This window comes from Pinus tabuliformis, chromosome 5_1 (genome assembly GCF_031772625.1).
Source record: "Pinus tabuliformis cultivar Carrire ecotype Pingquan chromosome 5_1, CPIR1, whole genome shotgun sequence".
Classification (NCBI taxonomy): Eukaryota; Viridiplantae; Streptophyta; class Pinopsida; order Pinales; family Pinaceae; genus Pinus; species Pinus tabuliformis.
This window is the reverse complement of record NC_142305.1, coordinates 291,877,384-291,902,099: the sequence shown is the minus strand read 5'-3', so window position 1 is coordinate 291,902,099 and position 24,716 is coordinate 291,877,384. Positions and strand designations below refer to the sequence as shown.

At 37.1% G+C, this 24,716-nt stretch overlaps 1 protein-coding gene across 1 annotated transcript in view; it reads right to left on the bottom strand.

Annotated features, from left to right (window-relative positions):
* LOC149164494 (pentatricopeptide repeat-containing protein At1g11290, chloroplastic-like) overlaps positions 1 to 24,716 on the bottom strand; it is a 57,777-nt gene that overhangs the window by 32,525 nt on the left and 536 nt on the right. The window lies entirely within an intron of this gene.

Below are 24,716 nucleotides of genomic sequence, written 5' to 3'. Positions count from 1 at the left end.
ATGTAGAGTTTTTTGGGTCCGTCATCGCAATCGCAATCGGTGCTTTCAACTAGTACTTGAACTCAAACCTTGCGATATTGCAGACCTGTCAGAGTTATTAAACACATTATATATCATTTTGGGTCCGGCCACCCATATCGCAATCGACATAGCCATATATATATATATATATATATATATATATATATATATATATATATATATATATATATATATATATATATATATATATTAAGAGTTATGCGATATCGCAGACCCGCCGAACTTATAAATCATAATATATATATTTCGGGTCCGGCCCGCGATCGCAAATCGCAATCGGCGGTGTCCAACGTTCATAGTTCTGCGGTGCAGCGGACCCGACGCACTTTATAAAGCATAGTATATATATTTCAGGTCCGGGCCTTTAACTTTAACACTTGTTTCTTTTGTAAATCTGATATATTTCCTTATTTGCTTCTCATTTCGAAATGCACTTATATATATATATATATATATATATATATATATATATATATATATATATATATATATATATATATATATATATATATATATATATATATATATATATATATACATATACATACATACATATCAGTCTAGCTCCATATAACCTTTTATATCCAATTCTTTTACATTTCTTCCTTTAGCGATGTCGATATATAATAAACACAATATTTCATTTCTTTTAGACTTTTCGAGAAGGGTAAAGAACATAAAGAAGTTTTATTGAGTCTGAACTCCCAAGAGTGATATAACTGATAAATAAACCTCAAGCACAATATAAGCTACAAAACATCCAATTGACTTATTCTTGGCCGATTCCAACCCACTCCATGTCAAAACCATAGAATTTGGCCCAGAGAAAACCTTCAAAATTAATCCATCTCTTTCTGCTCTTGAAGAGGAGAAGCTATGCAACATGTTAAAGGAAAACCTAGAAGCCTTCACTTGGAGTTACAAGGAAATGAATGGAGTACACCGCTCAGTGTGTACTCACCACATATACATCAAATAAGGTTGCAAGCTGGTCTGGTAACCACAAAGGAGGATGAATCTAGCTCCTAAAGATATAGTCAAAGAAAAACTGCAAAAACTGCTGGATGCAAGATTTATTTACCCTATCTCCGACAGTGAGTGGGTATCCCCTTAGTGTTAGTTCCCAAGAAAAATGGTAAGTGGAGGATTTGTGTTGATTATAGGGAGTTGAACAAAGCCACAAAGAAGGATCATTTTCCTCTACCCTTCATCGACCAAGTGCTAGACGGCCTAGCAGGAAAAAGGTTTTTCTCTTTCCTAGAGGGATTCAGTGGGTACAACCAAATCCAAATCTGCCCAAAAGACCAGGATAATACCACATTCACCTGTCCTTGGGGTACTTTTTCCTATAGGGTCCTTCCTTTTGGCCTATGCAATGCTCCTGCCACTTTCTAGAGAGCAGTCTTGAGTATTTTCGCCGAATTAGTCCATGATGCGGTGGAAATTTATATGGATGATTTTACACCTTATGGATATGATTTTCAAGAAGCCTGACTAACCTAGGAAAAGTACTGCACAAATGCATTGAAATGAACCTGTCTCTCAGTCCTGAAAAATGTGAATTATTAATGACTGAAGGGACCGTGCTAGGTCATTCAATATCTCAGCAAGGACTGCAGGTGGACCCGAACAAAATAGTCATCATCCAAAGGGTCCCACCTCCTCAAAAGTAGAGAGATGTTAGGAGTTTCTTAGGGTTAGCTGGATACTACCGAAGATTCATAAAGGACTTCAGCAAGTTTGTCTCTCCTTTCTTTGGGTTGTTGGCAAAAGATTCTAAGTTTATATGGTCAAAAAACTGTCAAGAGGCCCTAGACATTCTAAAGGGTAAGTTAACGACTGCACCAATTCTCCGAGGCCCAACTGGGCCTTCCCCTTTCATATTCATGCTAATTCCTCACACAAAGCCATAGGAGCAGCCCTAGGTCAGGTAGAGGAAAGACTGACTTATGCTATCCATTTTATCAGTAAGAACTTTTCAAAGGATGAGTTAAATTATACAGTGACCAAAAAGGAACTCCTGGTTGTTGTGCATTCATTGAAAAAATTTAGGCATTACATTACAAGCTATCAAACATTTGTGCATACTAACCATGCTGCAATCTAATATTTAATGAACAAATCAGATGTGAATGCTCGAATTATAAGGTGGTTTCTTTTATTACAACAGTTTGATCTAACCATTGTTGATAAGCCTGGTAAGGAAAATGTTGTTGCAGACTTTTTATCTAGGGTAAATGTGCCTGCAGGTGAAGAAGGAATGGTGGATGACCAGTTACCAGATGAGCACTTGTTTGTTATTTCAATTCTCTCTCCATGGTTTGCTGATATAGCAAACTATTTGGTATCAGCACAGTTCCCACCAAACTTTCCCTCCAAAGAAAAGAGCAAGATAGTCAGGAAAAGCACCCCCTTCACTTGGATTGGGGGCAATCTTTTCAAACTTGGCCCAAATCAAATCTTGAGAAGGTGTGTCAGGGAAGAGGAAGTGTTTGACATCCTTCTGACCTGTCATGATGGGCCTTGTGGAGGTCACTTTACAGTAAAGAGGACAGCATTCAAAGTGTTACAAACAGGCTATTATTGGCCCACTCTTCATTAGGATGTGAAAAAGTACACTAGTCAGTGTGATATGTGCTAGAGGATGGGAAGGCCTACTCCAAGAGATGAAATTCCCCTGCAGCCTCAAATGGCTTTTGAGCCATTTGAAAAGTGGGGCATGGACTTCATCAGGCCTATCAACCCCCCTTCAAAGAAAAAACAATACATTATTGTGTGCACTGATTATTTGACTAAGTGGGCTAAAAACCAAGGCAATTAAGGCAGAAACAGAATAAAAGGTGATTGAGTTCCTAAGGGAGAATGTATTCTACAAATTTGGGTACCCTAGAGAGCTAGTCATAGACCAAGGCAACTAGTTTACCTCCAGCATGATTGAAGACCTGCTCAACCATCACAAGATCAAGCATAGGACCTCCACTCCCTATCATCCATAAGATAATGGGCAAGTGGAGGTGATAAACAGGGCACTAGAGGGCATCTTAACCAAGGTAGTGAGCAGCAGCAGGAAAGATTGGGCAAAAAGACTAGTTGAGGCCACCTGGGGCTATAATACCACATGGAAGAACACCACTGAATTGATACCATATGAGCTGGTTTATGGGAAGAAGTACTTGCTTTCCATTGAGTTTGAATATAACACATTAAGGATCGTAGCCCAACTATATTTGGATCTCAACAATGCACAAAAAGAGATATTGTTCCAATTGAATGGCTTGGATGAATTCAGAATGCAGGCCCTCCTACATACAAAGATAGTTCAACTTCAGAGGAAGATTTGGCATGATAAACATATTAAGGAGAAGAAATTTCAGGAGGGCAATTGGGCATTGTTATATGATTCTAGGTATAAAGACTTCAAGGGAAAGTTAAGGACAAGATGGCTCAGACCTTATGTTGTGGAAAGATGCCATGATAATGGTTTAGTGCAAATCAGAACTATAGATGAAGAAGCCATTCCTTTGCTTGTTAATGGGCACCAATTGAAAATGTACAAGAGACCTTTATCAAAACAAGAGTTCATTGATAATATCAATAAAACAGTGATGATGGTGGAGCAAGTTCTAGCTCCTCCCTCATCAAATCACTGAAAAAAAAGAAAAAAAGAGAAAAAAGAATAAGGACTCAGGTGAAAACCTCCATGAGGCGCCTGAGTCCCATCTTTGGGTTGAAACCTTGTGAGGCAGCCCAATGACGACAAAAAAAAAAAGGAGAAAAAGACAACAACAACAAAAAGAATAAGAAGATCCCTGGGTGAAAACCTTCATTGAGACGCCCAGGGCTAACAGCTAGGGTGAAAACCTCTCTGAGGTGGCCTAGTTGTTTTTCAAAATAAAACAAAAAGAAGAGAAAAATATATAATTGTCATTTGCAGGTGGGCGAGAAAGACAGTCAAGGAGAAAAAGAGGATCCAAAGGGAACCCTGCCTCGCACATATTCATCTCCTCCACTCCTTACCATGCATCCCTCCATCATTTCTATCATTTTTCCACTCCATTGCTTCGATTTATGCAAAGACTGTGTTTTCTACAGTATCCCCATTATTCCTACAGGATCCCCTGAAAACTGACAGGATGATCCTTTAGGAATTACAGTGACCAAGAAAACCTACAGGAAGTAATCCGAAGGCACATGATAGGTTTGTTAGGTCCCTAAAATTCACCCTATGCATGATCTAGCACCTCACCTCGTCCACCATCATCATCCCTGCACTCACCATTCAAAACAAAAAAAATCAGTTTCAACAGTTTCTACCAGTCTTAAAAGAAAAAAAAGAGGAAAACAGAGAGGAGTAAGAGCATTACTTGAGTATCCTTTGCTCTACACACTTCTACTCCTTTCCATTCAGGTCACCATCCTCACAACCCTAGCCAGCAACATGATTAAAGAATTTTGAGGGAGAAGCGGCTACATGACATACTGTAGGAAATCGTATGGCAACGTATCCCACAGAATGCCAATCACACCAGCAATAGGTCTTCACTAGGATGATCCAAGAGCTCCACAGCAGTAGCAACATCAAATATTCAGCCACATATACCTACAAAAGCAAAGAAACCATTAGCAGATAGCAAGAGGAGGAAGAAGAATGGCATGCAACAAATATACAAAGCAGCACCTCTGGTCTTCGACAACTGCAACATAGCATCGAAACCACAGGTAAGTATCCCGCTCGCTCACTCATATGCATCATGTAGTCAAAAGTTGTAAGGGTTACGAGATAGTTGGTTTATAAGTGAAAAGGTGGCCAGTTAACTTGGCCACCTTCGTTCAGTCAGCACATGCACAATCGGGTGTCCTCTCACACGTGGCTATAGTCAACTCAAAGACAAAGAAGGAGTAGGACAAAAAGTGGTTAAACTATGGATCTACGAGGTGGGAGCTGATTACGAGGAGTGGGAAATGATGAGGTGGTAGTGGGGACCAACGGTCCAAAAATGGCAACGTACCTTTGCTGCCAGCACACCACCTCACCCCAAATCACCATAAGAGGAAATAAAACATCGTTCCCATGCATTCATGCATTTCACCTCCTCAAAACTCCCTCACTCAAGTCACTCTCATAACCCAGGACACCCACCGAAATCAAAGATCCATCATTCTACACAGGAATTCCTATAGGAGCATGCAGAGGAATTCCTATATGATACATTCTATAGGATACACAGAGACTGTCTGCAGGATGCACATAGATAGTCTACAGGATAGGCAGAGAAGAGTTCAAGAAGGGATATCACGAGAATTGGCCACTGCAACCATTCTAAAGAGGTAGGCTCTAAAATTTCATCCCCCTTTGCAAGCAAATGAACCTAGGATACTCTAAAATTTAGTGAATTTAACAACTATGAGAAGTGAATTAAATACACAGTCAACTCTATTTTTCTCCTGCATTTAAAAAAATTGTGTCAACCCTCTCATTTTCTCCTCAAGTTTCACCAGCAAGATGACAGGAGGGTTTAATACGAGAGAGCCCAAAAACATTGTGAGAATCCAACAACACCCTCAGGTGCTTGAAATCTTTACAAGACACAAGTGGATGAGGTTTTCTGAAAAATTCAGAGGGTGTGATGATGAGGTGGCTCAAGAATTTTCTCACTCTCTCACTCCACACAACAAAATCCATACCACTGTTGTAGTAAGGTGCCTCACTATAGATCTCACCCTAGAGTTCATCAGCAGGGTCACCACACTTCCCCTAGGAATTCCATGGAGAAAAGAAGACAAAGGAGATAGCCAGGTGGCAAAAACGAAATTCTTTTTAGAAGGTGAAGAACCCACTAAGGACAAAAATGGAGTAAGGAGGGGCAGACTGCCATACCCATGGAGTGAGGTAGGCTACCAACTCTTCAAATACATCTCATTTGAGGGTAGATATAGTGTTTTTTATGGCTATCATTTCAGGATCCTTGAGGAATTAAGATTTGGGGTAGAAACACCACCTCACCAAATACTTAGCATACCTTATTTCTTGTTGCAATCACTCATAAACTCTAGCAACAAAGTGAAGGAAGAGAATACCCAACAATTGGCTCACCATGGGTTGATTAGGATCCTCATTGAAGATGCCCTCCAAAACCTCAGAATCCCTATAACATGGTCAATCTTTAGAGACTTGTAAGAAGAGGATGACATCAAAGCCCTCACCTATGATGTTAGTCCTACTGTCAGTGAAGAGGAGGTAAAACAGAAAGAGGAAGATACAGATCAAGATAAGGATGAGATGGATGAAGGAGATGACACAGAGGAACATGATGAAGTTGAAGAAGAAGAGGGAGAAGAGAAAGAGGATGATGAAGAAATAGAGGAGGAAATTAAGGAGGAAACTGATAGAGATGATGAATATCTACAAGAGGAAGAAGGAAATGAAACAAAGGGAAAAGAGCACAAGGAGGAGTCACCTAGGGTGTCTCCAGAGGCCACTGAGAGAGAGGCAATAGCTGCCCTCACTTCTCTCAATACTTCAGTCAAGCAAAAAGGAAAAGGGAGGAGGCAAACCCCACTATATTTCAGAACAAGAAAGAGCACAAGAATAAAACAGGGGAAGGCACAAACATCAACAAACATTCCTATTGAGATTGAAGATTCCCCTAACAAAAAGGAAAAAATTCCTTCCCATAAGTCCCCTATCACCTACGTAATGAGGCCTACTACTAGATCAACTTCCTCAAAGAGTAAGGCAATCCTACAGGATCCACAGCAGAACCTACAGGAAGCAAAAACAGTCCTACAGAATACTCTGTTGAATCTGTAGGAGGCACAGAAATTGGAAAGCAAGGTAGGGGAGTAGAAAGAAGCTAAAGAGGAAGATCCAGAGACAAAGGAACCCAACCCCCAACCTAACCTAGACTCCTATTACCGGTTTATTGAAGGAGGCAGGGTAATACCTCAAAAATTTTCCATCCCATTGTTCTTCAAGCTTGAGAAGGAGAGGGCCAGAACCCACCGATGGATGCAGATCACCAAATCAAAGGGGGTGGAAGACATTGGGCACATGGAAGAGAAACTCAAATAAATGGGCAAAGATCTAAGTGGCTTAAGGGATAGAGAAGCTATAATGAGAAGTCAACTTGAGAGAGAAAATGCATGGCTGAGGGGACAGCTGCAGGAAAGAGAGAACCAACTAGCATGTATGGCCAGCCTCTCCTTGGAAGAAATCCAGTGTAGGATGCCAGCTAAATCCTATGCTCTTTACCTCAAAGAACAATGGCTGCAGTTTCAAATTAAGACAATAACACAGAGGGGAACCATGCCATTTCGGGACTACAGGCAGTTTATTGATCTCTGTGATCAAAATACACTAGAGGATAGGGACAAAATGGCTAAGTTTTATTTTCACAACATGGCCCTCACAGACATGAATGTTTGGGACCCTAATTCCAAGCTAGGAGATCTACAATTAATGGCTTTGGCTTTGTTGTACCTTAAGAAACCAATTTCCTGGCTATAGATAAATTGTGTTTAAGACATTAATAAATATTATTTACTTTCACTTATTTGTCACTTTATTGTTTGTTGTGTTGTCAAATGAAAGACCTGGAGAACTTGGTCTTTAACCCTTAATACATATATGACCAGACAATCTTAGAATTCCATTTGTTGCTAGATATAAATGATGAATGAAGAATGCTTTAAGGAGAAGTTAAAGATAATATGTTGATCTTTCACAGAAACTATTATCCATTAGTTAGAAGAATTATGAAAATGAGAACTAAATCATAGACAATATGCTGCTTAACACAGGAACTACTATATGTGACTCTTGGAGAAGTTAAAGATAATATGTTGGTCTTTCACAGAAACTATTATCTATAACTTAGAAAGGAAAGTGAAAATTTCAAGTATAGGAGTGCTCTTTTAAGGAATTTTAACTTTATCTACATAAGCAAATAAAGTCCTGCGACTTCATTACTATACTTGAAAGAAGAAAACATAACATGACACATGACAGAGAAGGTTACAAAATTATACCCAAAAACTCATGGAAACTTCTGATTCTTTCATTAATCAATGATGATATCAGGAATACAGTGGCCTAGTCCCTAGGTTCTCCAAATTTGAACCACCCCCCTTTTCTCTGTAAATTTTCCTCTTTTTATACATTGTGAAACAGTTCTTGATCTCTGAAACTGTCAAACTACTAAAATTGTTTCTCTAACTATCTGAAGTAATAATTATTACAAAATATTACACAGAGGGTAAAGACATTTCAAAGAGCATAAAATAACAGGAACATAACTATATTTGGAAGAGGATGATAATTGTTGGCTTGCTCTGTTAATCTGCTGCCAAGTTCCTTTGTAAACACTTTAATAATAATTAATCCGCTTTTACCATAATGAACTGTGTTTGACTTGTATAAACTTGGGCTTACACATGTATCGGATGCATTTTAATTGGCCAAAACACCAAGAAACCCGACCAATTTCCTTTTCTTCAAATTTGGCTTTAACACTGATTTTTCCACTTACACAACGAAATCAACACAAAACACGCCAAGCGGAACTGAAAGGAATTAACTCTGTTTAATAAATCTATCAGATCCGCCTTTTCAATAGCCTTCTGACTTCCCATTGCAAATCGCAATTGGCCCTTTCCAATGTAATGTTGGACTTACACATAAATCCTCCATATTTGTGCTATTTCTATTATATATCTTTTATAATAGAAATATACCATGAACATGCCTTTTCCGGTTTTAATGCGGGCTTTGCACAACTATTGAGGCATACCTTTATCGCAATCACAATCGGCCCATTTCAAATGATATATCAATAAAAACCTTTACAACCCGCAATAAGACGGACGGGCTGAGTTATAAAATATAGCATATAAACTATCGAGTCCAGAAACCATCACTCATCGAAATCGGCAAAGGAACCAACATACATGCATAAAATGCTTTGCGGACCTGTTGGAGTTATTAAACACATTATATATTTATTCGAGTCCATCGCAGATCGCGATCGGCAGGATCACATACATATATAACAAGCGCTCTGTGTTATTTCGAACCCGCCGACATTATAAAACATGGCATATATAATATCGGGTTTAGAACCCAATCACAAATCAAAATCGACGCTTGTCAGTGAAACAAATCGTCCATAATCATTGCGGACCCGCAGAACTTTTAAACGCAATATATATATTTTGGGTCCGGTGTTAACACTTTAACACTTGTTTCCTTTATAAATCCGATATATTTCTTTATTTCTTTCTCATTCCGATATGAACTTATAAATATATATCGGGTCTAGCTCCATATAACCATTTATATAATGACTTGTTTTGTTTTTATAGCAACTTTGGCTACTTCGGGGCCAATTCTTTTACAATTCTTTTAGCGATTCCGCTATGTCACTTCTTCATCTTGATTTTATCTCTTTTTAAAGATATTTTCAAGTGATTTTTGAATGAAACATGAATATTAAAGGCAACAAAATATACATGTTACAAAATATGTCTCCACCTGGATATAGTGCTTTTGCCACAGAAGCACTAAGAACCGTAGATTAGTGTCTTATTCATCGGGCATGGAGTCATATATTGCTTCGCCAAACTTAACTGTGTGAAAATTTTGTATAGTGAACCCATGCCGATATCTGCAGTGATGAGATGCTTGCACTTTGATAGCAAAATATTGAGAATCGTAGATCAGTAGCCTTAGTTGGGCATGGAGTCCAAAACTGTGAAAACCCTTAAATTTGACAAATTGGAACCTGACAATCTTGAAGTCTGAAACCTCTGCAAACCAGTTTCCAACTGGGAAAGTCACCCTTATTCATCAAAAAATTATTAAACTGAAGAACTGCTACTAGAAACAAAATTCTCAACACCTGAGCTTATTTATGTACAAATTCCTGCATATGTACATGATTGATCTCCATCAGGTGAAGTCAATCTTCCAATGGTACCAGGTTAGAATTTGGGTGCTTAACCTAGAACCATTCTACCAGTGAATCTTGAAAATGCAATTCATCGTAAACAAAAAATAAATTATACATAAAAGCAGCTCACAATGAAAATTAAGAGTATATCCACAAAATGATATGTGTATACTGTTGATAAATTTTTCCATGTAATCTGCCACCAGATCTTCAAAAGTATGAGAAAAAATATGTTCTTGATCAACTCCAAAAAAATAAATTCTCTATGTATGAAGGTTCCTACTCGATTAAACCTTCTGTTGGGATAATATGTTCAACATAACAATTAGCAACATCTTTAAGAAAATGATCTATGTCACTTTCATATGTCCATTTTGCATCTGTAAGCTTTGATTGAAAATAATTTGTAATTCTAACTTTAGGAAGAAAAAGAGATTTTTTCACATTACTATGTGACATATGATCAACTTCAAAGAGATCGTTTACCTTTGATCCATGGGCATCCTTGTTTTCTTCAATGCAATGGTACACAACCTCTTTATTAGTTTCCTTTTTACATGAGATAACCTCTTTTGCTATGATAGATGGCTCAATATATTGTTGTCCAACATATTCCACTTGCTAGTTTCTTCATGTATGTTCAACACCCAACTAATGAACTTGAAGAGCTTCATCCTATTCCCCATTTAAACCATTTTCTTTATATATATGAGGATCATCAAATTTAACAAAATAGGAACTCTAGGGATTTATTTGCAACTCAATCATTTTTTCCTCTTCTCGACTACTGAACATAGATTCTTGATGCATGTTTGAACTTTCCTCCATCTAAATACTCTCTTGATTTGCTTGAAACAGGGTCAACCAATTCTCTTCTTGGGATATCATTGGAGAAAAATGTTTTATAAACTTTTCCATATCATTTTGATAAAATGATGCTCGATCTACTTGGAACATAGTCAACCAATTCTTTGCTTGGGAGATTATTGAAGAAGAATGCTTTATAAACTTCTTTGCATCATTTTCAGAAAATGATAGTTCCTTGCTTTCAGAGGCTTGCTCATAGTTAATCTGGCTATAATCTCTCTGAATGCTTGATATATCATCAATAAGATCATCAGTTTCTTCAACAAGATTATCATGGGCTTTTAAAGTTTCTTTATAATCATAATATTCACAACAACCTTCAAAAAGAAACCTGTGTGGATAATAAATTCTACAAGAAGAATTGAATACTGAATGGAAATCTTTCAAAGATGAAATGCTTGAATGAGGCAGAGACATGAAACAATCCCTAGCTTCTAAGTCCAAAGAAAACATAAACAACTTCATCTTCACATCTTCATGAATGATGCCCTGCTACTCCATGCATTCATGAAACCCTTGGAGATGTTGACATGGATCTTCATATTCCTTTCTACTGAATTTTGGAAGATACTCATTCCAGGCATAAAATCAAGGCATATCATGAGGATAGTCGGTGATCCCAATAAAATCAAATGGATCAAATCTATGGACTAAGAATGCAGGGAGAGCCATTAAAACCTAGAAAAGAAAACTTCAAAGTACAGTGGAGTCGCCAATCAATGTTGTAAGTGAAAATCATAGGTGTGAATGTACAACCAACTGCTGAAACTTGTCACTCTCAAGAATCAGCTTCAAACTTAATGAACCCATGAAAAGTATTCTTATTCTATTGCTTTGCAGTCTGTGGTCTTTGTTACAATGGAGTCGCCCTTTATTGCTTTTATTCAAAACAACCAAGTATTTCCTCCTCACTGAACAACCAGAGGAAAACATGAAAAACCTAGGGAAAAGTGTTCTTGTCTTCTCTCCTCGACAATGGCACCAATTAATGTTGTACCTTAAGAAACCAATTTCTTGGCTATAGAGAAATTGTGCTTAAGAAATTAATAAATATTATTTACTGCCACTTATTTGTCACTTTATTGTTTGTTGTGTTCTCAAATGAAAGACCTGGAGAACTTGGTCTTTAACCCTTAATACATATATGACCAGAACATCTCAGAATGCCATTTGTTGCTATATTTAAATGATGAATGAAGAATGCTTGAAGGAGAAGTTAAAGATAATATGTTAATCTTTCACAGAAACTATTATCGTCACTTAGAAGAATTATGAAAATGAGAACTGAATCATAGACAATATGCTGCTTAACACAGGAACTACTATCTGTGACTCTTGGAGAAGTTAAAGATAATATGTTGGTCTTTCACAGAAACTATTATCTGTAACTTAGAAAGGAAGGTGAAAATTTCAAGTATAGGAGCGCTCTTTTAAGGAATTTTAACTTTAACTACATAAGCAAATAAAGACCTGCAGCTTCATTACTATACTTGAAAGAAGAAAACATAACATGACACATGCCAAAGAAGGTTACAAAATTATACCCAACAACTCATGGAAACTTCTGATTCATTCATTAATCAATGATGATATTAGGAAGACAATGGCCTAGTCCCCGGGTTCTCCAAAATTCAAACCACCCCACTTTTCTTTGTAAATTTTCCCCTTTTTATACATTGTGAAACAGTTGCTGATCTCTGAAGCTGTCAAACTACTAAAACTATTTCTCTAACTATTTGAAGTAAGAATTATTACAAAATATTACACAGAGGGTAAATACATTTCAAAGAGCATAAAATACTAAGAACATAACTGAATTTGGAAGAGGATGATAATTGTTGGCTTGCTCTATTAATCCGCTGTCGAGTTCCTCTATAAACACTTTAATAATAATTAATACGCTTTTACCATAATGAACTATGTTTGACTTGTATAAACTTGGGCTTATGCATGTATCGGATGCATTTTAATTGGCCAAAACACCAAGAAACCCGACCAATTGCCTTTTCTTCAAATTCAGCTTTAACACTGATTTTTCTGCTTACATGGCGGAATCAACACAAAACACGCCAAGTAGAAATGAAATGAATTAACTTTGTTTAATAAATATATCGGATCCCCCTTTTCAACAGCCTTCTGACTTCCCATCACAAATCACAATTGGCCCTTTCCAATGTAATGTTGGACTTACGCATAAATCCTCCATATTTGCGCTATTTCTATTATATATCTTTTATAATAGAAATACGCCATGCACATGCCTTTTCCTCTTTTAACATGGTCTCTACACAACTATTGAGGCATACCTTTATCGCAATTTCAATTGACCCATTTCAAATGATATATCAATAAAAACCTTTACAACCCACGATAAGATGGACGCGCTGAGTTATAAAATATAGCATATAAACTATTGGGTCCGGAATCCCCATCGCTCATCGCAATTGGCAAAGGAACCAACATACATGCATAAAAGGCTTTGCAGACCCGCCAGAGTTATTAAACACATTATATATATATATATATATATATATATATATATATATATATATATATATTCGGGATCACATACATATATAATAAGCGCTCTGTTTTATTTCGGACCCTCCAACATTAATAAATGTGGCATATATAATATCGGGTCTGGAACCCAATCACAAATCACAATCGGCGCTTGTCAGTGGAACTTATCGTCCATGATCATTGCGGACCCGCCAAACTTTTAAACGCAACATATATATTTTGGGTCACCTGTTAACACTTTAACACTTGTTTACTTTGTAAATCTGATATATTTCTTTATTTCTTTCTCGTTTCGATATGCACCTATAAATATATATCGGGTCTAGCTCCATATAACCATTTATATAATGACTTGTTTTGTTTGTATAACAGCTTTGGCTACTCCGGGGCCAATTCTTTTAGCGATTCCGCTATGTCACTTCTTCATCTTTCTTTTATCTCTTTTTAAAGATATTTTCAAGTGATTTTTGAATTAAACATGAATATTAAAGACAACAAAAAAATACATGTTACAACAGACTTCATGGATGAACCATGAGGAGTCAAGACTTGCAGAGATGAAAAGGATATTGGCCAGAGAGCAGACTAAACCTCTTTTAATCAGAGTTGAACAATCAAATCCAATGGCCCTCATTAGTACCCATAATTTGATTGCAAATGATCCTCAGCTAACACCTAGATATCTTGCTGCCCAAGAGCAAGAAAGTTCACATTTTGAGGACATGTTTAGACTGTTAGGAGATGATATTATACATGCTTGCATAAGGAGATGGAACACACTGCCACACAACTTGAAGATAAGAGAATACCACTCCCCTCAAAGGTTGATAGAGGAACTAAATAGGACACCTATGTATAAGAAATCTATGCAAAGGTTGAAGGTCAATTGGATAGGCCTAAAACTCAGTCCACCACTACTCTTAGGAATGCTAGAAAGGAGAAAAGAAGAAGAATAAAAGAGACAGTGGGAAGAAGTAGAAAAGAAAGAAGGCTTCTATGAACAAGAAGAAGAGACCACCGCAGAGGCATGGGATGTCAGAGAGGTTACCAGAGCGATGAAGGATATGGATATTGGCTAAGTTGCTCAGAGGATGAGCAACACTTTTATTAGGGGGGTGATGATGAGCCTCATCATTCGGTAATTATATGGGCCTTAATTCACCTCATAGCTTAGTCAAACCAACTATTCTCATAACTTATTGCATACTTATGATTATATTTTGTTTATGAGATGAGTTAGAGTTGGAAATTTTGCTTTGTGGTCTAATGTGCATTTAATGAAGGATTAAAGGATAAAAGAAAGGAATTTTGGCAAAGACCATGGTAAAAAATCAAATGGGACAAGGGAGAGGTATTATAGGAGGTAAATTCTCCTCATTTACTACCCCTCCATTCGAATATTCCTCCATCAGCTCGGAGTGCAAACAGCCAAATCATGAGGACTAGAAGGCAGTCGAGCAAGTGAAAGACCAAGCACCAGTTTATCTCAAGTTTGGGAGATGAGCATCCCTAATTTTAAGGAATTCATTGGAGACTTTAGATGTATAGGTAGAGAGGCCTAGGACCTCAGTAGGATTCAGATTTTTTAGTGTAAAACTCTACTCTATTTTCGAGCTGCAAGACTTGTGACAGTCTTTGATATGATCCATTGTTTTGGTAATAAGAATGAGTTTTGTTTTGAGCCGGCACTGAGTTAAATCAGAGGGCTGAAGCTCTTAGGTTAGGGCCCAACCCTAGTATCCAAGGCTCCTATTTATTGTACATGTATGCTAGTATAGATTCATAGTTTAATTGTTCATTTGCTTAGTAGATGCATTTCCATTACAACAGTGTATATTAGATTGGTTGTGTGATAGTTTGCTTCCATTTGTGCCTTCTTTCAAGTAGCAGGTTAGCGATGAGAAAAAGGATCACCATAAGGTTGTCAATAGGTTTCTTGGCCTCACTTCCTCCCTCTAGGACCATGACTTGAGGAAGGGGCCCTTTAGCAGCTCCAAAAACACAGATTTCTAGTTATTGCATGAGCTTTGGAGTTTGTTGTCTTTGATTCAGTATTTGGTTCATGTTGCAAGGAAGATTTCATTTTCATATTTTTCCATCTCCATTTCTGCAATAAGATCTCACTCATTCTTTCATTCCCTTCAACAACTTTCTTCATGCATAATATAGGCAATTGATTCAAGCTTTTCTAGTTTATGAAAATGTATCTTATTGCATAGTTCTTGGAACACACACATGTTTTAAGCAGAGTAGGTACTTTAGGAGGAGACCTAGATTTCATCACCAGCAGCCACCTTCCACTTCATCCACCTTATCCATCTCTTATTCTGCCATCACCCTCACTAGTTTTTTTTTTAATCATTTTTCATTGAAATTCCCCTAGGTACATTGAGTGAATCTATCCATCTCTTATCTTGGATGTTGACTCCTGAGTGCTCCTGGACCTTATAACACCCCATTCCACTCATCATACACCTTTCCCAAGCTTCCCAACACCTCCAACAGCTCACAATTAGCTCTCAGTTGTATCCTGTAGGTTTCATGTAATTCCTACAGGATCGTCCTATAGGTTTCTAGTAAATCATGTAGGTTTTTCTGAAACGACCTATTTTGAGGCTGAATTGATGGGGAACCTCTAGGAAGTCACAAAAATCCTCCTAGGACCCTTCCACACCATCCAACCACTCCATAAACCTTCTAGCCATCCTCAATCACCTTCCATCCACCTGTCACATCCACAAGAACAATTAATTTGCATACTTGATTTTGCCTAAAAAACCAAAAAAGTGAAAACAGATTTAGTTTAGTTTTTTTTGCTTACACATTAGTATGGTTTGATGCTCTTTACTTCTGCAGCTTAGATAGTAGCATTTGTTTAGTGTTGATTTAGCAATTCTTCTTAGCATAGTTGTTTAAATGGTTAATTAGGATATGGTGTGATTTAGCATTACATATTGTTTTCTTCATTACTGCAGTAGAGTAGCTCTCTTAGAGTAGATTTGCTCTTCTTCCATCAAAGAATCAAGCTTCTTCTAACTCTATAGAAGTCTGGCTTGCAACCCCTAGGGTCTCTTGCCAGATGAATAGTGACAACAGGCATGACCTTCACTTTTACTTCTGCATACAGCACTGTCACATCCAAGTTTGTACGAACCTTAGGTTGATAAGTACAGCTGGTAGCCCAGGAGTTGCAGCATCTTTGTTGCAATATTTGCACTCATTAGTATCATTATGGTGTCTATTCCTAATAATAACTTTCCATTTCTAATTACTATCCATTTTCTTTCATTTATGACTTCATTTTCTATTTGAACTTAATCTATGTCTAATGGATATAAGAAACATTTTTTAGAGATCATATTTTGTTTTAAGTATATTGAAAAATTATGTGCTTGAATTAATGCAATGACCAATACCCTTCAAAGGAGAGTGTTTCTTACCCGTATAAAGTGCTACATCCAAAGGATATTTTTCCCAATATGATATTTGTTACCCAAAGGCAATACATTGTATCCTATGCAAGTTGAGTAAAAAGTATACTTCCCATGTTTTTAATTGTATGATGATATGTATTTGTTATGTTTTTAAACTTATAAATTGAACAAAATGTGAAATATGTATATTTTAAAAAGATAACATAAGAACACATAAAAGGATACACAATTATAAATAATGAAAACGAAGGGGAATTTTACCTCAACACAATAACTTAAACTGACTCAACTAGCATATGATCCAAAAGATGTATTGGGTGAGGTATTTCAACTATTTCATGTTGTCTTTAGAGAAACTTCTATGAGGTGGAAGAGAATGAGGAAGGATATTATCATGCTATGAAAAAAGAAAGAAAGGGAAGTTGTCTAGACTAATTGCATAAGTTTAGTTATGGATAAACTACAACTAGCTTGCCTAAGCCAAAGTGAGGACCGATTGGACTCAATGCAACAACTAGTTCATCAACTTGTTACTGAAAATGTCCAAATGAGAGAATAGGTAGAGCAGTCATAACAAAATAATAAGAAACAAAAGACATATGAGTTATCCTTTATACTTGAGTAGGAAATTGTCATGTTTAAAGAGGTAAAGAATAAACTATGAGAACCAATGGATAGGCTAGATACTCTTAATGTTCTCCTCAATTACTAGCTAATGAATTTGACAGCTGCCTGCAATGGATTTCAGATTCAAAAGGTACTTAATAAGGACTTATTGGAGAAGAAGAATTGCACATTTGATCCTTGGGAAGTATCATCCCTTGTACTTGGTTTCAATTTGGTTGCCTTCTACATTGGGTACTTATTGGTTTGGTCAATGACTATTCTATGTCTTGTTTTGATAAGCTAAGTGTGAAATGCCTTCCAGGTTTATAATAAACAATCCTTAAATGTGGATATATGTAATTTTATACTCATCACCTCAAATTTTCTCATCAATTTCCCCCTTTAAATAGGTTAAATTATTGCATTCAGTATAGCTACTAGCCCCATAGGTGCACCCATCATTGTAATGATCACACACATATCATAGTACTTACACACAACTAAGCATGGGAGTTGAGCCAAAATTTGAATGGTCCTCTCATACCAAATTTTGTGAGGTCTAGTTGGGACCTCATACCATAGAGAGTCACAAACTATTGTTGGGAAAAATTTCACTATCAACAGGTATGTGAATTATGGAATCGAGGTCCATAATAAGGTTGAGACCAAAAAATGTGGTCATTTAAGGCCTCAAGATGGATCTTAAAGATTTTCTCTGGAAATTTTCAAGGAGGAGAATTAGTAAAAATGAAACATAAATTTGATTCCGCCAAATATTCCGGTCTAAAATATGGCTGCAAAATAATATATTGATCCAACCACAATTATTTATACTTTACAGACCTTCCTCTTGGATCATATCTAACAACATATGAACAAATTGTTTTACCTAAAACATCTAAGTAAAAGGCCTACTCACATTGCTTAGAAGAACATAATATGCCATCATCAAAATCCTCCACCTCCTCAAGTTAAAAAATAATATTAGGGGAAGGAAAAGTTACTTTGAATCCTAACACACCAATAGGATTGGCATCAAGGGGAAAGCTCAGAAATATCTGATTGCAGAAACGAGAAACCATTCCACATTACTCTCCGGGTTCACTCAGTGTCGAGATGAGCTTGGAGGAGTTGGAGAAAATATTCCCTCTCCAGAACTAATGATTTTATCCCTCTTAGGCATTCTAAAATCTTGGCACAACTATTGGGACTCTGTAAATGGAAGGGACAAATTACCAAATTGGGAGAGACTTCGATCTGATTTAGTGCAGGAAGAAATTCAACGGAACACTAGAGATGGAGTAACATCCAAATCTAAGGAGGAAGATAATTTTCCCTTGGTTGGGAAGGGAAAGGGAAAGAAGGCCCAAAGCAAACCATAGACTAGCTAGAACAATGGCAAGAAGGACTTGAGCAAGATAAATTGTTTTCATTGCCATGAATTCGAGCACTATGCAACAAAGTGTTTGCACAAGAAGTATAGCAAGAAGCCTTCAAGAGGAGCAGGAGGTGAAGCACTTGCCTCAAAATTCGAATTAAACTTCACCCTGATTGCATGTATGGAAAACACTATATAGGGGAGTGTGTGTTATATATATTAAGGTGTCTGGTTCCATATGACATGATGTAAAACATTCTTTAGTAGCCTAGAGGAGAAGGATCTCCATATGCATGTAAGAATTGGTGATGATGGGTGGTACAATACCAAAGGAATTGGTACTGTAACCTTTAAGAGGGAGTCAGACTCCCATATTCATTTGAAAGATGTCATGTATGTACTTGGATGAAAAAGATCTTGATATCTATAGTTGTATTGGAGGATCATGGCTATGATGTTGTTTCCATTAAGGGGAAATCCTTTTTGAGACATGTAGCTACCGGGAAAGTGAAACAAATTGGAGTTTGTGTGAATAACCTATACAAACTTGAGGTGGAAGCTTGCATTGCACTAATTAGCAAGGTAGGAGAAGTGCAAAATTGGGATGTTGGAGAAACCTGGCACACACATGCAAGACTTACACCATGGGGCCTTAAAAATCATGCAACAAATTAACACTGATCTCCCAAAATGCACCCTTCACCAACATGATGTTTGCAAGGGATGCACATTGGGGAAATGTGTCAAATCCACCTTCCAAGTCCAAGATAACGTAGCTGGAGTAGTATTGGAGTGAGTCCACTCTAATGTATGTGGACCATTTTCTACAACAAAACACAAGCATTATGTTATTTTTGTTGATGACTCAAGAAAATGTTGCATCTTCTTCATGCAAAAGAAAGATGAAGTTTTCTCAAAATTTGTTGAATTCAAAGCATTGGTTTAAAAGGATACTGGTCAGAATTTGAAATCCCTGAGAAGTGATAATGGAGGAAAATATGTATCCAACACCTTTAAGTAATTTTGGGCCAAAAATGATATTAGAAGAGAATTGGTAGCACCCCATAACCTACAACAAAATGGGGTAGTGGAAAGAAAGAACACAATAATAGTGGGAGTAGCAAGAGCCATGGTGCATGATCAGGGGCTGCCATTACACCTATTGGCATAAGCATGCAACAACACAATCTATTTGTAGAACCAGAGTCCTCATAGAATACATGGCATGATCACACCCAAAGCTTTCTATGGGAGGAAGCACACTGTATCTCATTTTGAAATTTTTGGAGCTACTTTGTATTATCATATCTCTGAGGATAGCAAGAAGAAACTTTAGCTTGCGATTGAGATGGGAGTCTTTATAGGATGCATAGAGACACCACATAACTATAGGGTGTATTTGTCGTCACCGAGGGTGATAGTAATGAGGAGAGATGTCAAATTTGATGAGGAGAAGGCTATGAGATGCTCTCTAGAGTCAGAGTTCAGTATTCATCATAGGAGGAGCTTATAGTTCCTAAGGAGGAGCTCCATGTAGAGCTTTAAGAGGTTTTGGAGAAGCCACATGTAGAGGAGTAAATAAGAGGTCGAGTGGAGGCACCCACTCAACCAGAATCTTTCGTAGAGGGGAGGAAGAGAACTAGAGAAGCTGACAGATTGGTACAAGATGCATGGGAGCATGTGGGAGCTCCTTCATCTTAGCACAGGAAGATGAGGTCACGAGATAGGTACATTGGGTATATGGCTCTCATTATAGAGGTCATTGAATCAAAGCCTTCTTCATTTGAGGAAGCAATTTCTCAACCAGTGTGGGTTGATGCCATGGTGGAGGAGTATGAATCCATCATGAAGAACAATGTATGGGAGGTAGTGTCGAGGCCAGATAACAAGTCATTGGTTGTTTCCAAATGGATCTATAAAGTGAAGCATGCAACTGATGGGAGCATTGAGAAGTACAAGGATAGATTTGTGCCCAAATGCTTCTCTTAGGTAGAGGGAGTGGACTATGAGGAAACATTTGCACCAGTGTAAAAGATATTCCTCGATCATAACAATTATAGCATTAGCTACACAGATGGGGTGGAAGATCCACCATATGGATGTGAACACCACCTTTCTCGATGGTGTTGTTAAGGAAAAAAATCACATAGAGCAGTCAAAGGGATTTGAGACATATGATTGGGAGACATGTGTAGACTCAAAAAAGCCCGGTATGGTGTCAAACAAGCACCCTAAACATGGTACACTCAAATTTATACATATATCAGTTGATTGAGATTCACCAAAAGTGAACCAGATGCCAACCTCTATCACATTGTGGTATATGTCAAGTTGCGTATCTTGGTAGTGTGTGTTGATGACTTAATACTTGTAGGAGATTAGTAGTGATTCAGAGATGAAGGACATGGGATTGACACATTACTTCCTTGGGCTAGAAGTGTGGCAGGGTGATGGTGAGATGTTTATGACTCAGGGAAAGTACACCTCCAAATACTTTAGAGATTTTACATGGAGAACTGCAAGCCTATGGACACACTTCTAGCTAAAAATTAGAGGAAGGAGAGTGCTTTTTTAGGAGAGGCATAGATGCTACCATCTACAAATATCTTGTGGGATCCTCGATTTACCTGGTGAAGACAAGGCTTGACATATGATATGTAGTTAATTAGTTGAGTCAAGCTATGGTTAAGCCCACCAAGATTTATTGGAAGGCGATAAATCATGTGTTGAGGTACCTCAGAGGCACAACTAAGAATGGGTATGGTAGAGGAGGACAAAGGGAGTGAAGCTCCAAGGCTTCACTGATGCAGATTGGGCAGGGAGTCCATCAGACAACAAAAGTACTTCGGGTGTTATCTTTAGTGTTGGGTCTGTAGCTATTTCCTGGTATAGTAGGAAATAAAGGTATGTTGCATTCAAATCAACAGAGGCTTAATACATGGCTACGAGTCAAGAAACATGTGACGCAATATGAATGAGGAAAATACTTGTGGGTATTTTCAATCAACAAATGGATTTGACAATGATATACTTGTGGGTCTTTTCAGTCAACAGATGGATTTGACAATGATTTATTGTGATAATCAGAGTAGTATCAAACTCTTTGTGAATCTAGTATTTCATAACAGGTCCAAGCACATTGATATTAGGTACCATCACTTGCGAAATTGTGTGCAGAGGAGAATTATGATGTTACAATGCATTCGAACTGAGAAGTGGGATGCAGATATATTCAAAAAGGCATTGTCAAGAGGAAAATTCAAATTCCACAGGTGTAAGATATGGGTGGTTCAGCCCCACGGGGGTAGGCGAGTTGGTAATCACAATGCGGTGAAGTTTGTTAGAAAGGCAGGCTCCGTACTGAAGGTCACGAGTTCAAATCCCCCGGACTAACCCTAGAGCTGTATAGAGGGGCGGACACAGCTCCCAGTGGTTATAGAGGTAGCGGTCAGAATTGACCCCGTGTAACATGAGTAGCGAGGTTGCCCATGTTGCCGATTCCACTGTTAAAAAAAAAAAGAAAAAAAGAAAAAAGATATGGGTGGTTCAAAATCCCTTTCTAGCTAAGAGGGAGTGTTAGAAAATGTAGCAAGAAAGGCTAAATTTGACTTGTCCTTTAGTCAAATTTAGTAATTCGGTTTTCTAAATCAACAAGATGACTTGGATGGAAGTTAACTTGTGTGACATGGCCTTCTCTACTTGTTTACGTAATAAATTCTAGTTATATGCTAGAAGTAGAGTTGTGTGTGTAGTGTTGGTAAAATTTAGCGATCTAATTCAGTTATTTTCAGTTTGACTCAGTTAACTGAGCTCAAGCAACTAGTTGAGTCAGTTGAATAGTAGAATTGTTGTTAACTCAATGATCTCTCGGTTAAACTAGTCAATCAACTAAAAATAACCCAGACATGCATGGAATTTGAATTTCCAAACTAAAGTGGAGGAAAAGGCACATTGTAATTATTAATTGTATACTAGTTGAGTGTACATGTTGGGCATTGAGGCAGACGATCAATTACTTGGGATTTTCACAAGGGAATAGTGAATTCCCCTATTATTTAGGAGTTAATTTCCTCGGGAATCGTGCAAGGAAATAGGAGGAAGATGAAGCCTTGAATTGACTAAGTGTTGGCCATAGCAAGACAATCAATAGGATAACATGTTTACAGTGAAGAGTGTGCTTCAGGATTGAAGAAAGACATTGTAATGGTTTTGCATTCTCATATGATTAATGAAAAGCAGTGAAAGGGTTTTTCCCTGTTGGATTTCCCTATAAACAATTGTGTTCTTGTGCTTTCTTTTATGGTCGCGTGTTATCGCATGTGTTTCTAAATTGTGATTTCCATTTCACAAAATAGTAGAGGAAATTTGTAATCTCTTGTTTTCAGTTCAAATACATCAGTGGTAGCAAACTTATATTAATTTTTACATTATTAGGGTGTTGTAGGGTACAAATATCTCAACAATGGGAAGCTGAAAATGTTCCCAACACTCCCAATTTTGCCTGGACCACACTCTTGACCTTTAGGATTCTCACCCAAAATAAAATAACATTTGGCCAAGTTAAAATGTGGGACATACCGGGATTGGGCGCACAGGGATTGCTCAACATGTTGTATGTCTCACATTTTACCTGCAGCATTATTAATACCATTTGTGTGCGTCAATTGTTGGCGCTGGTTCATGATGGGTGTTTTTGGCTGGGAGGTCCCATTCCAATTTAATGATATGTTGATCCACAGAATCACAGTGTTGTGGTACATACAAAATAAAAATAAAAATAAACTTGTGTATTGTCTTAAATATTGTCTTTAAATGGGTGTCTCAACTTAATTGTTTTAAAAAGTTGTGTCTCAAATTAACTGTCTTACAAAATTATTGTCTTAAAATGTTGTCTCTATAAAGACAATATATAACACAAACATTATTGTCTCTTAAGAGAATTTCATTTTCGTCTCTCCAAAGACAATCGTTGGGATTAAATACATTGTCTTTATAAAGACAATAAGTCTTTAATCCTAGCTATTGTCTCTCAAGGGACAATAAAAAAAATTATATTTAAAAACAATACAATATCACTTTCGTTTCTTTAGAGAATATAAAATAATGAATCTAGAAAAATATCTCACCATTGAAATAAATCAATATAAAAAATATCTAATTTAAAAATAAAACACAATATCATTCATTAATTCATGTTAGGGCACAGTGGAATCGAACCACCAACTTCCTGCTTATAAGGCAAGTGCTTTTCCATTAAGCTAGCACCCTTTAAAAAATTATGTGAGTTATAGCAGTCCTTGAAATTGCATATATAGGCATGATTTTTTTTTAAATTCTCAACACAACACAATCTTTATTAAATCTATAATCATGCAACACCTATTTTTAACTTAATAAAAAATAACTCAATCGAGTTACCTAAATTTCACACCCTTATAGCATGACCCACACAACAAGCTAATAATACACAATAATCTACAAACAATTTAATCTAGTCCTACAAAGAAAAGTAACTAGAATTAGCAGAAGTTGTTAATATCTTGCCACAACAATTAACTTTCATATTGTTTTCTGCATCAGATTTTGTCAATAAAGAAATACAAAAAAGGTCCCAAAAAGGCTTCAAATCACTTCATTGACACCATTACCACTTGGTTTGATTGATTGCAGCAAAATGAATAGTTCTTTTAACCCATTTGAACACTCATGTCTATATGAAAACCTCATTTAGCAAACTGAATAGCTCCTTTAGCCCAACCTATGCTCCTCCCTACCATGTCTATATGAAAACCTCGATTTTGCATATCTGTCAAATGATTTTAATATAAAAATGAAAACAATGAAAAGTCTCATACATGATCTTAGATCCAAATTAATTTAATTAAATGCTTCAGACGAAATATTAATTTCATCTTAATT